We start from the raw sequence: 12,627 nt of genomic DNA on the forward strand, positions 1-12,627 counted from the left end.
TGTAGCTGGCTAGAAGTTATTCAAGTGAACACAAAGGAATTAAATTAAAAAATTGTCGACTGTCAAAAGTGTTTTTTTCTTGGAGAAGTATATCTTCAAGTGAAGATAGCCGTGTCGAGTCAATGTCTTCTTTAGTAGTGTAGCAGTAGCACCCGCTTTATATGTTTCGACCAAATTCCCGGAGAAGACATTCTACATGCAATCACCATTTTCAACACACACTTGTGTGAAGTGTGTGTAAGCTTACAACGTTGTGATTTGCCTATCTGCACACATGTAATAAAGGACTATGTTACGCTCCACATGTAGCGATACAACAAATAGTCCGGAATATTCTAGAACTTAACTATATAAGCTTTTGCATGTGTAAAATCAAACCAGTCAGTCCAATTCAGTCAGTTAAGGATACAGTTTTACCAATAAATAACAATCCTGCCCGACTCCATCGTGGTGCAACATAAAATCACCTACATGACTTTGCACAAGATATCTAATGAGAATTAATTCTTTTCAGCAAGTTATTTTGAACTGCTGTCTGCATACATAATAAAAACACACACACACACACACACACACACATTATTTAATTGGAATTCATTATTGAGATGAATATTTTTTTTTAACTTCTGCAAATATTGACGGTGTCGTGAATTTGGACGGAATTTCCAACGGAATTTTTTATTCACGGAAGTAGCATGTTCTTAATTTTTATTTATTGCGGACTATTATCCTAATTTTTTCTTAGTTGTTTCACGATGTTTCGGCCAACTATTCCTTTGGCCTTTGTCAGGTGGTAACTGCGACGGATAGAAACTCTGAATATCCTGACTGCATCCACCTGACGGAGGCCAGAGGAATAGTTGTTGTCATCTCACCACATTTGGCCAAGTAAGCCTCTGGCCGGCTTTGAGTAGGATTGAAACCGCTATCTTCAGACATTTCTCACCTGGAACTATAGAGATTCAATGTCTCTATCAACTACACTACGGGCCCCGAAGGTTGATCAAGGTTGAATTTTTTGGTCTTATAAATTCATGGGTCCGAAGATAGCGGTTTTCATCAGTGGATGCAGTTAGGAGATTCAGAGTTCCTATCCGTCACGGTTACCACCTGATGAAGGCTAGAGGAATAGTTGGCCGAAACGTTGTGAAACAACTAAGAAAAAGATGCAATAAACAAAAATTAATAAAAACACACACACACACATGTCATTTAAACACATAGACACATACACGTTTTAATGACCATTTTATTTTCCCTCCAAAAATAACCACGTGTTCCCTCTCAACATGAAAATTCATAATCTTGAACCTTTTTGCCTTTTCTTCGAGACACACATTACCAAGGACTGTCTAATGAACATTTGATGCAAAAAGCTTGACGTTGAAATGATTTGAACTACTTTTTCTTAAACACGCTAATGAATGTTATTTTATCCCAGTACAGTGATCTAGTATTCTTATTCGATTGTCGTTATTATTCTGAAGTTGTTCACGCCTTTTAAATTGGCATGGATGTGAGTGTGACTCGGTGGGGCCTTTCTGTGAATCGGAGATCTGGTGAAATTTATCTTTAAAGGTCCCAGTGATACTCTACCATTTCTGACCATGATCTCTAATATCAACAGATTCCAACTGCAAACTGGTTAATGCCGACTCACACCCCAAATAAACCTACAGTAGCTACCTGGAAGCTCTGTGGTGTAGTTCCTGGCTTTGGTAGAGCCTTTTTTGAATATTGCCGAGGAGCACACTAACATTTAATATAATCTGAGTATAAAACTTGTGTTTTAAGTGAAGGAAGAAAATGAATGGCGACTACCATATTAAACAATGCTCTTTGTGTAAACAAATGGAGCTTAGGCGTTTGGACAATTTTTAAACATCCTTAACTCACATAACCATCTTAGCAGCAGCTGAATAGCATAAAGGTTCGGAGCACAGACTGTTGCCAAGGCGATCAAGCTTCAAACCTGGCTTGAGATAGTCTAGCCACATTGATGTTCTTGTTTCGGCTATCAGCGTTGATCAGTTGAGCCGGCTCCACCCATTGCGTTAGACACATCTTGAATTGAGGCCGACTACGCCTGACGATCCAATGCCGTAGCAACCATGAGTGTGAGCCATTCGTGGTTCCAGCAATGTAGACTGCAGAGGTGAAGATCCAGAATCAAATTGGAGTCTTGTTTTACCATCTTGATCCAAGTCTTCAGCTGTCCACATGCAGCCCCAGACCATGACATTCTCACCACCATGTTTGACTGTAGGCATGCCACACTTATCTTTGTACTCCTCATTTGGTCGCCGCCATACATGCTTAAGGCCATCAGAACCAAACAAATTAAATTTAGCCTCATTAACCACACATACACACACACATAGATAGATAACTAGATAGATAGATAGAATGATAGATAGATAGATAAAAGAAACACTTTCATCTAGGGACGTTGACAAAAATAAATAAATATATATATATATATATATATATATATATATATATATATATATATATAGAGAGAGAGAGAGAGAGAGACATACATACATATTACACACACACACACACACACACACACACACATATATATATATATATATATATATATATATATATATATATATATATATATATATATATATATATATATATATATATATATAGTGTTATAATGGAATAATTCCAGGAGGAAATCCGGGTATGAGAGCTCAATGTGCAACAATTGCGACAATTATGTAATTTCCGTGTTATATTTTATATATATATATATATATATATATATATATATATATATATATATATATATATATATATATCTTTACTTAAAAGAGATACCTTAAGGCCATCAAAACCAAACAATTAAATTTCATCTCATCAGACCATAGGACATGGTTCCAGTAATCTATAGGCTTTGTTGACCTGTCTTCAATAAACTGTTTTGTAGACTTTCTTGTGTATTGCCTTCAGAAGATGCTTCCTCCTGAGGTGACAGCCATGCACACCAATCTGAAGAGTACAAAGATAAGTGTGTCATACCTACAGTCAAGCATGGTGGTGGGAATGTCATGGTCTGGGGCTGCATGTATTGGAGAGTTACCTTTCATTGAAGGAAACATGAACTCCAACATGTACTGTCAAATATTGCAACAGAGCTGTATCCCCTCCCTCCAGAAACTGAGTCGCAGAGCAGCGTTCCAGCATGACAATGACCCCAAACACACATCCAAGACAACCACTGCTTTACTGAAGAGGCTGAGGGTAAAGGTGATGGACTGGCCAAGCATGTCTTCAGACATGAATCCAATAGAACATCTTTGGGGCATCCTCAAGCAGAAGGTGGGGGTGCACAAAGTCTCAAATATCCGCCAGCTCCGCGACGTCGTAATTGAAGAGTGGAAGAGCATTCCAGTGGTTACATCTAAAACTGTGGTAAACTCGATGTCCAGGAGAGTAAAGGCAGTTTTGGATAATGATGGTGACCACACAAAATATTGAGAGTTGACAGGTTGTATGTTAATATTGAAAACTTTTCGTAAGGGGTGTACTCACTTTTGTTTCAGGGATTTAGTTTTAATGGCTATATTTTTAGTTATTTTGAAGGGGAAAATAAATTAACTCTGTTATATATGCTGCAGACAGACTACTTTTCATTGAGTCAAAAAAATCATTTTTTCAGTGTTGTCCCATGAAAAGATGTACTTTTATCACAAAAGTGAGAACACCCTCCCCTCACACACATTTCCTCAAATATTTCAAATATTTGAAGAAATGTGAGGGGTGTACTCACTTTTGTGATACACTGTATATGTATATATTTAAAAGATTTTTGGTAGTACAAAACTTTATAATGGTTTTTTAAACAATGGCGTTATGTCGAGTTGGAGACACGATCGCATAAAAAAATCGAGGGGGAAGCAAAGAAGACGTTAATAAAAGTGATTTAAGAGTAAATTGACGAGTAATAAAAAAAAAAACTATTAAAATGTAAACTCGAAATGTCTTTCAAGCGACATCAGCGAATATGATTAAAAAAAAAAAAATATGACTCTCATTTAAAATATGGGGAGAAAAACAAATTTTTTTTTTTTTGCAACGTGGGATGAGGAAATAGAGAAATAGAAAAATGTTGCCAATACGAAGTGGTATGGGGTATTAAATATGAAAAAATAAAAGCATATTATTGACAAATGTAGGTAAGTAATACATATATATATATATATATATATATATATATATATATATATATATATATATATATAGACTTATATGTAATATACTGAGTTCGTGTAATTCAGTAAATTTTCATATACCAATAGGTTTTAAGCCAAAAAAAGTTGACTTAAGGATTAAGCTACAAAATTATCACATTTCATAATTGAGCATTAATATACTATGTGTGCAAAATCAAGACTTCAAGACAAGGCAACAAAAAGTGTATTTCATTTTATGTTACAATTGTTTCAATGTCTAGTTCAACAATTTCAAGCAATATATCGTTTGAAAATTTTCAAAAACCAGCATTTCTTCGGACTTTATGAATAAACACACTTTAGGCAATGTAGCATTTTTTGAATAGAAAGAAAAAAGAGGGGTAGTAATTTATAAAATATATATGGCGATTAAGCTATACCGAATATTCGGCGTTTCATCCACTCTAGGACTCCTCAGGTTTATGCGCAAATTCTGTGGTTCGCCATATATATTTTATAAATTACTAACTAGCTCTACCTACGTATGGAGCACTTTTGAAGTAAATACTTAAAGTTTACGCATAAATCTATACTTTCGTATATAAATTTATGTGAGTAAATTAAGTAGTTATACTTAGCTCCTGAAACAGTCGAGCACTCTCAAAAGAATTTATTTCACCACATTAAAAATAGATATGGAAAACACCGAATATTCAGTGTAGCTTAATCGCCATATATATTTTATAAATTACTAACTAGCTCTACCTACGTATTGAGCACTTTTGAAGTAAGTTTACGCATAAATCTATACTTTCGTATATTAATTTTATGTGAGTAAATTAAGTAGTTATATATATATATATATATATATATATACATATATATATATATATATATATACATATATATATATATATATATATATATATATATATATGCTTTATTTTATTATTACCGATTTATCTGCTTAGTTACACATGTTTCGGTTACCGAATCATATTAACATATTTTCTGTAATGTCTGATGAAATTACTGCTTCGTTAATACGATTCAGTAACCGAAACATGTGTAACTAAGCAGATAAAACGGTAATAAAAACATAAAACATATATTTGCACTGCAATAGTATTGAGCACTTTCTTAAGGTTTTACTACTTACCATTTTTCCTATATATATATATATATATATATATTGTTATTCTTATATATTGTTATTATATTATATATATATATATATATATATATATATATATATATATATATATATATATATATATACAATTACATAGGAAAACAATAAGAATGGAAAATGAAGTCACAAAAATTATACATTGGTAAATATAGAATGGTTCATTAATTAAATAAGGGTATACAAACATTTAGTTGGGGGATAGAGGGGACTCTTTATGCCAAGGCATTTCGAAGTCTAATGCTTCTCATCAGAAGAGTAGAGAAGATGCTATGTAACATAATGTGGATGCGACGTCTAGCGTGGAATTCATCAGGAACGAAATAAATCAATAAAATTATAGATGATGTTAGGGGGGAGTTATATTGAATTCTAAGATAAAGGAGGAGCATACAGACACAATCCATACAAGTAAGCGTGCAAAATATGTGTATATATATATATATATATATATATATATATATATATATATATATATATATATATATATAAGAGCTCTTTGAATAACTCTAATTTATGGAGAGCTCTTTCTGCCTACAGAGCAAGGGTTTGCACATCATAGCGTTCAAGGTCTTCAAGATATTTAGAAGATGTTTGGAGTGAGTCGTGTGTACAATACAAAAGCAACTGTCCGAGTAGGCCTCATTGCACAATTTATTGTCGAGCAGATGCTGCCTGATTGCCAACTCATGGATTAGAGAGTGCCTGGATGTGCTCAGTAAACGTCAGGGCATATTCTTTGCCTGGAATGCGCTTATCGATATATTCCTGGTAGACCCATGTGACTTACAAAATCTATACTCATAACTTCTCCATAGCCCCATTCCCTCACATTAGACAGTCTAAACCTCCCCCAAGATCGTGAACACCAGAAGGCTTCACTTCTAGACCTATTCTTCAACACAGTTTCAGATGGAAAATATAGGGAACTGCCAAAGTCTTATGCACGACATGAAAAGAAACTGGAATTTAAGGAAGATCTCCATCATTCCAGGAGCAACTGGACTCACGAAAAAAAATTTAAAAAATTATTGCACTTAAAGGGGCGATTAGAATCTTTAAAAGATCTCTTGGTTGAAATGTATGAGGTAGCTGGTAAATGTTTGGCGTCTGTTAGGATGCCCCATTCCCAACTAAAACAAAAGTGGCAAGTGCTCGTCTGAGCTTCAATCTATGGTCACCCCCCCCTCGTCAACCTTTCACGAAAAACACTCATCTAGTCAAAACGACTATCAATAATTTCCCACACTCTTTATTTATTAATGTATTCTCTCTTTGATACGGTAAGTTTGGGAAAGGGGGTAAAAAATAAAAAAGATATACAAAATACTGTTAAAAACCCACGGAATATATATCAGCCTATGTCACAATAGCATATATTAAGCGAGTTTCTAACAGTATTTTGTCTAGTTTTTTTTATTTTTAACTCCTTTTCCCAAACTTACCATGTCAAACAGAGAGTTGGGCGCCATTTTTAATTTTCTAATACATCGGTAAACACTGTATGTTTTTCGAGCTGAATAAACATGTTACATTAAATAAAAACACTAAAAACATATCTAGTTAGGTAGAAAAGTAACTTATCTTGCCTTTGATAACATTTATTTGTTATGTATTTGTTTTTTTTGTTTTTTGGCAACTTTTTCGAATCTATGTGTACAGTAATACAAACCCAATTTTTTTTTCTATTATAGATATTTCATACTTCATATTAATTTTATTTTATTTTATTTGGCGGATCTGTACGAGAGTTCCCATTCCCTAAAAATGCGTGTTGATAGCCTTCTTTTTTTTTCTTTTTTTTTTTTTAACTTTTTCCAACAATTATCATAGATTACAAATTACTCTATCATATTAGCAGAAAAAAAAATTTTTTTTTCAAAAATACAATGAATTTTAAGAAGGGGGTTCACTTCCTCATCATAACGTTCTACTTCATTGTTACCTGAGTTACTGCCCTTTTCTTTATTGATGTGTCACGTGATTTCTTTAATTTCCCTTACAACAAAACAATGGTAATTGTGGCCTGGTTGTTTTAACGCGGTTTTCGTGTGTGCTGAAAAAGTTGGGGCCGGCAGCCAGTTTCCACGATACTGTAAAAATGCTTTTCCACGCATGTTTCATGTAGTAATATGATATATCCGTTTTCAGCACACACGACAACCCCAAGAAGAGAATTTAAAGAAATCTTACTGGTCGCGTGACTAATCACGTGACCCGTCGGTATGGACAGTAAGTCAGGTAGCAAGGAAGTAGAACGTTATAACGAGAAAGTGAACCCCTTCTTAAAAGTCATTAAATTTATTTTTTTTTTTTTTTCAAAATGTTTCTGTTAATATGATACTTAAGTCTGTAATCCATAATAATTGTCGGAAAAAAGTTTTTAAAAAAGATGGGAGGAGGGGGGGGCACTCTCAAGTACAGGTTCGCCTTTTATTTGTTTAGGCGTTCTTAAATTTATTTGAAAGACAAAGTTAAGAAAAGGGAAATAACTCCGTTAAGAGTGGTCTCCCTTCTCCGCGATTTCTTTTGGCTAGGAATAAAATGTAGCATTTGTTCTGGTACTGCTCAGTCTACTCTGTCCTCGGTCAGTGAAGAAGAAATCCTTCTAGACTGAGGCAATTTAAATTTTTGTTCCAATCTAGAGCGTCCCTTTTTGGGGTAGCTCGACTTTCTCCACATTAAAAACCAACCTTGGGTCTAACTTTGCTGTTGTGGGGGAGGCAAGTAAATTCAGTTCAATTCAATTTATTCAGAACATTATTACATGTTTCGTCGCCATTAAGGCTGCGGGAAAAGAGAGAGAGAGAGAGAGAGAGGGGGGGAGAGAGAGAGAGAGAGAATGAAAGCAAGCAAAGAGGAAAGGAGGAGGGATGCTGCAAATTTAGATAGTCGGAAATACAGTTAACCAGCACCTGTCCAACTTCGTCTTCAACTGATCCGTTGTTGGTCCGTTGTGGTGACAACGTACAGCGGCAACCAGGGAGCCAATACGCGAATGGAAAATGCGGCTTTTTGGTGGTTTAGTCGAAATCTCTGATGAAACAGCTTTAGGTTATGTTCTTTCAGTCTACATTGAGGTGCCAGAGTAAAAGAAGATCTCGAGGGAGGTCATATTAGCCATGAGGGACATTATAGGCCAAAATTAGGTTGCCCCCTCAGTCTTCGGTGCTTCAGTGAGAAAAGGTTTAGCCACCACAGACGGGTCTTGTAAGAAAAGTCACCAACCGGATCGCCAGCGTCTGCATTCGGCTCTAGATATTGAATGTTATGAACCAGGTATGGAGACGACGCCTGGATGCCATACTCCAACATAGGTCGGACAAGCGATACGTACATAGGGAGGGAGATCTCTGGAGTGAGATTTATGAATAAAATGATTGATTGTTGTTAAAGGTTCAGAAGTCTTTTTTTTTTAATGGAAATCGCTCCAGACAAGGCATGAATCCACTTGAGGTATGGAGCTAAAAAAATGGCACTGTTTTATAATTTGTTATTGTTCTGAGGGAGACAACTATCTTTTACTAAGAGATCTATTCATTTTTTCACCTCATAATTTATGACGCTAAAAATACTGTCAGTAAGTTTTCACGAACGGTTTACAAAAACATACTTTTATGTTTTTCATTCTTTTTTTTTTTTTAGGGGGGGTTACAATTATAGAACTTGTATAGTTTTAATAGGTGATTCTGCGATTTAATTAACCGTTTTTTTGTAAGTAATGCGTCAACATTAAATGAGCAGAAGAACTGTTTAATATTTCACAAAAATTCTGTTTACAATTGCTTCTGCAGTTTAATTAACCATTTTCTGCCACAACTCCATCCACTGTTAATTCTCGCTATCTCATCAGCACCCGCTCCTCCTTGTGCTCCAATGCTATCACACAGATAACAAAACTTCAAGTATACTGAACCCACATCTGAATTTTCATCTGTCTCTGGCAATAATTTTTATATATTTACTTTTAATTGTTGCCATAACTTCCAATCTGAATAAGTACCAAAACATCTACATGTTGCCACAAACTATTAATAGACTAAATGCGAAGCTACAGTTAGTTAACCCAGAAATTAGACAAAGCAAACATAAGCCACATGATTATTTATTGTAATAACCATTTTATCTTTCCATATTTATTAGGTCAATGCTAAAGGTTTTATCAATTTAAAATTTCATTTTGAAAATGAAAAATTGTGTTTTTGATGTTCTTTATTCATAAAAATAATGACATTTGCTCTCTATAACTTGATTCCAACCACCAACGAGCTTATAAACAGGTCGCTTGAAAATTGATTTTGGTGTGGGATATGAATATAACTTGCATTCAATCTCGTGATGTTAAGCTATGGTCATCTAAATGTTTTTTTAACCATCGAAATAAGTGATAGTCTGAGGGAGTTAGGTCAGGAGAATATGTAGGATGTGGCAAGATTTTCAAATCATCATCATATCATCATATCTTATCGCAATAGAAATTAACCCATCGCATGGCAGTGCTGTTTGTCTCCTTAAGGTCTTGGTTTGAGCAATGAGAACCCAATCGGAAGTTTTCCCTAAGGTGGTGCATCGTTTGTACCTTTCCACATGGACATAAAGGTGAGGTGTCTAGGCCCCACTTGTGGAGATTGTCTTTTGTTTTGCCTTCTTTGGCTCTGGCTCTATTTAGAGTCACCCAGTTTTTTCTACCAAGGTTTGAACCCTGGGGGAGTGTTTATTTTGGGTCTGGTAGGGCTTCATTTTTATTCCTGCTGTTATAGTCTCGCCATCGTTCCATCTTATAGGAGGCAGATTGCCAGGGATCGATTTTCTCTATATTGATGAAGCTACTGCGAGATTTAAGTATTTGTCTCACTGATTGGTGGGCAAACAGTGAGTGCCTGTGGTCGTTAAGCTGTTTGTACCGTTCCATTCTGGTGATGACTTCTCGCCTGATATGTGATGGTGGAATACCAGTCAGGCAGTATAGAGCTGGCAAGGGAGTTGGTCTTTGGGCACCAGTTATGTGGAATGGCACAGTGCGAGAGCTGTTTGTCTCAGTGTTTTGGGGTCGGCACCCCAATTACTGGTTGCAAGCTTACTGAGAAGGCTGTTTCGAAATATAACCATTTTCAAATCAAATTCTCCTAAAACTTTGGTCAGTAAATGTTATGTGAATGATAAAAGATGACTCCCTTTCTGTTGACTAAAAGAAGGCTGTGTTTATGTTAACATGACTGTGGATATTATGGAAAAAAAATAAATAATGCTTTAATAATCTAAAAGAAAAACTTACAAATTAATCATGGTGATATATTTAAGTAATAACTTTAGAATTAAAAGACATGCTTAATTTCAGAAGAGTTTCCGATGTGTAGCTATTTTGTACAAGTGTTAGAGATATAGAGTTTTTCTGTGGGTAGCCGTTCTGTATAAGTCTCGGACTTTAAAATTTTACAGGTTAAGAGCAAAGACCTTTCTTGTGTGGAAACAAAAAAATTATGTGCAGGAATGCTAAAATATCCAATATTTTTCGGTTTCTGATTGGTTGCTAGCAAAACCAGCTTCCATTTATTTCCATGGCAAGTGCTCGTCTGAGCTCCAATCTCTGGTCCCCTCTCACCAATCTTTCACAAAAAACACCCGTCTAGCTGAAATCACTGTCAATAATTTTCCGCACTTGTTATCCGTGCCCAAATCAAAGCGTAAATTCCATGAACAAAGTTTCTTTCTTAGAAGTGCACGCTTGTGAAACTCTTTTCCGTTTGCCTGTTTCCCACCTGACTACAACTTGGATGTCTTCAAGTCCAACATTAACAAATTCCTGATGAACCACCCCCTTAAGTAAGACACTTTATCAAATTTCCATTACTAACGATTAACACGATATTATCCCATTGATTACTGTACACGCAATAACCCTTATCCCCGAGTGGCTTCCGGGCCTTGATAAGTGGTGACTACCATGTAAAAAAAAAAAAAAATTTGATTGGTCAATTCCTATCGGCAGTGTCTATAAGTAGAACCTTCCAATTTTTTCACTCATACTTTTGCATTAAATCAAAATATTGCAACAATAACAATATAATCTTCTATAATATAAAGCTGAATGTGTGTGTGTGTGTGTGTGTGTGTGTGTGTGTGTGTGTGTGTGTGTGTGTGTGTGTGTGTGTGTGGTCACGAATAGGCTCCTATATGGTTGACTATTTTAAAAAAATGATTACATATAATGATAGAAGATGTGTCGAGACACAGGAATGGGTATGTTTGATCTGGCAGAACAGTGGTTCATTAAAATTGTGGGGTTTGCGTACGCGCCTGGTCCACAAAGTATGGAAATAAAAAATTAAAAAAAAACGTTTAGAAGTGTTTTTGATATAGATGTACATAATAATACTTTGATAAGTATGTTTTAACTTAAATAGTGATGGTATAATAAAATTGTGGGGTCTGCGTTCGCGCCTGGCCTCCATAGAATGGAAATAGGCACAAACTTTAATAAAGACTTTTCATATCTATCTGTGTAAGTATACTTTGGTAATTATGTTTCAGTTTTAAGAAATATCGTATAATAAAATTATGGGGTGTTCGTTCGCACCTGACCTCCATAGAATGGAAATATGTCACAAAGTTTAACAAGGTTTTTTAATATAGATCCACAGAATATTGTGATAAGTGTTTCAGTGTGAACAGGTATGGTATAATAAATGATGGTGTTTATCTATTTTATTTTTACTTTCAGAATATTTTGCTTTGGTTTTGATACCCCCAAATTCGAATCTATCTTTTTACAACCCTTCCTTTTCATAACCTATCATACTTTCATAAATCAGAGTCCATTTTTTGTAGGCTGTTTTTGAACCCAGTCAAAGACGAGTACTTTTGTTAGTAAAATATAAATTACAATGGCTTAAAATGCCTATTTTACAAACTGGCAGAAACTTTGGCACAGACCTGATATAAATGCAATGGGAAGTGGAATCCTGAGGTTTGCAGCGATTTGATGCTGATTATGTCCGCCTTCATTTTAACATATAATGTAATGTTCCTCTGATACGCCAATTCTTTGTCACACACAATTAAATGATCAAATTGTCGCCCTAGAAAAAATGACATGATTCCATTTCCATTTGCTGAAACTGGTTTTCTTCTTTCTTTTTTGTTGCAGACCATCTACTAGTTCGCTAGTTATGTACAAATCCCAAGAGTGATAGAAGCCTTCTATCATGTCTGAAAGTGATACGATGTCCAACAAGCTAGATGGCGATGCAC

Source organism: Euprymna scolopes, chromosome 40 (assembly GCF_053919585.1).
Source record: "Euprymna scolopes isolate OS-2025 chromosome 40, ASM5391958v1, whole genome shotgun sequence".
NCBI lineage: Eukaryota > Metazoa > Mollusca > Cephalopoda > Sepiida > Sepiolidae > Euprymna > Euprymna scolopes.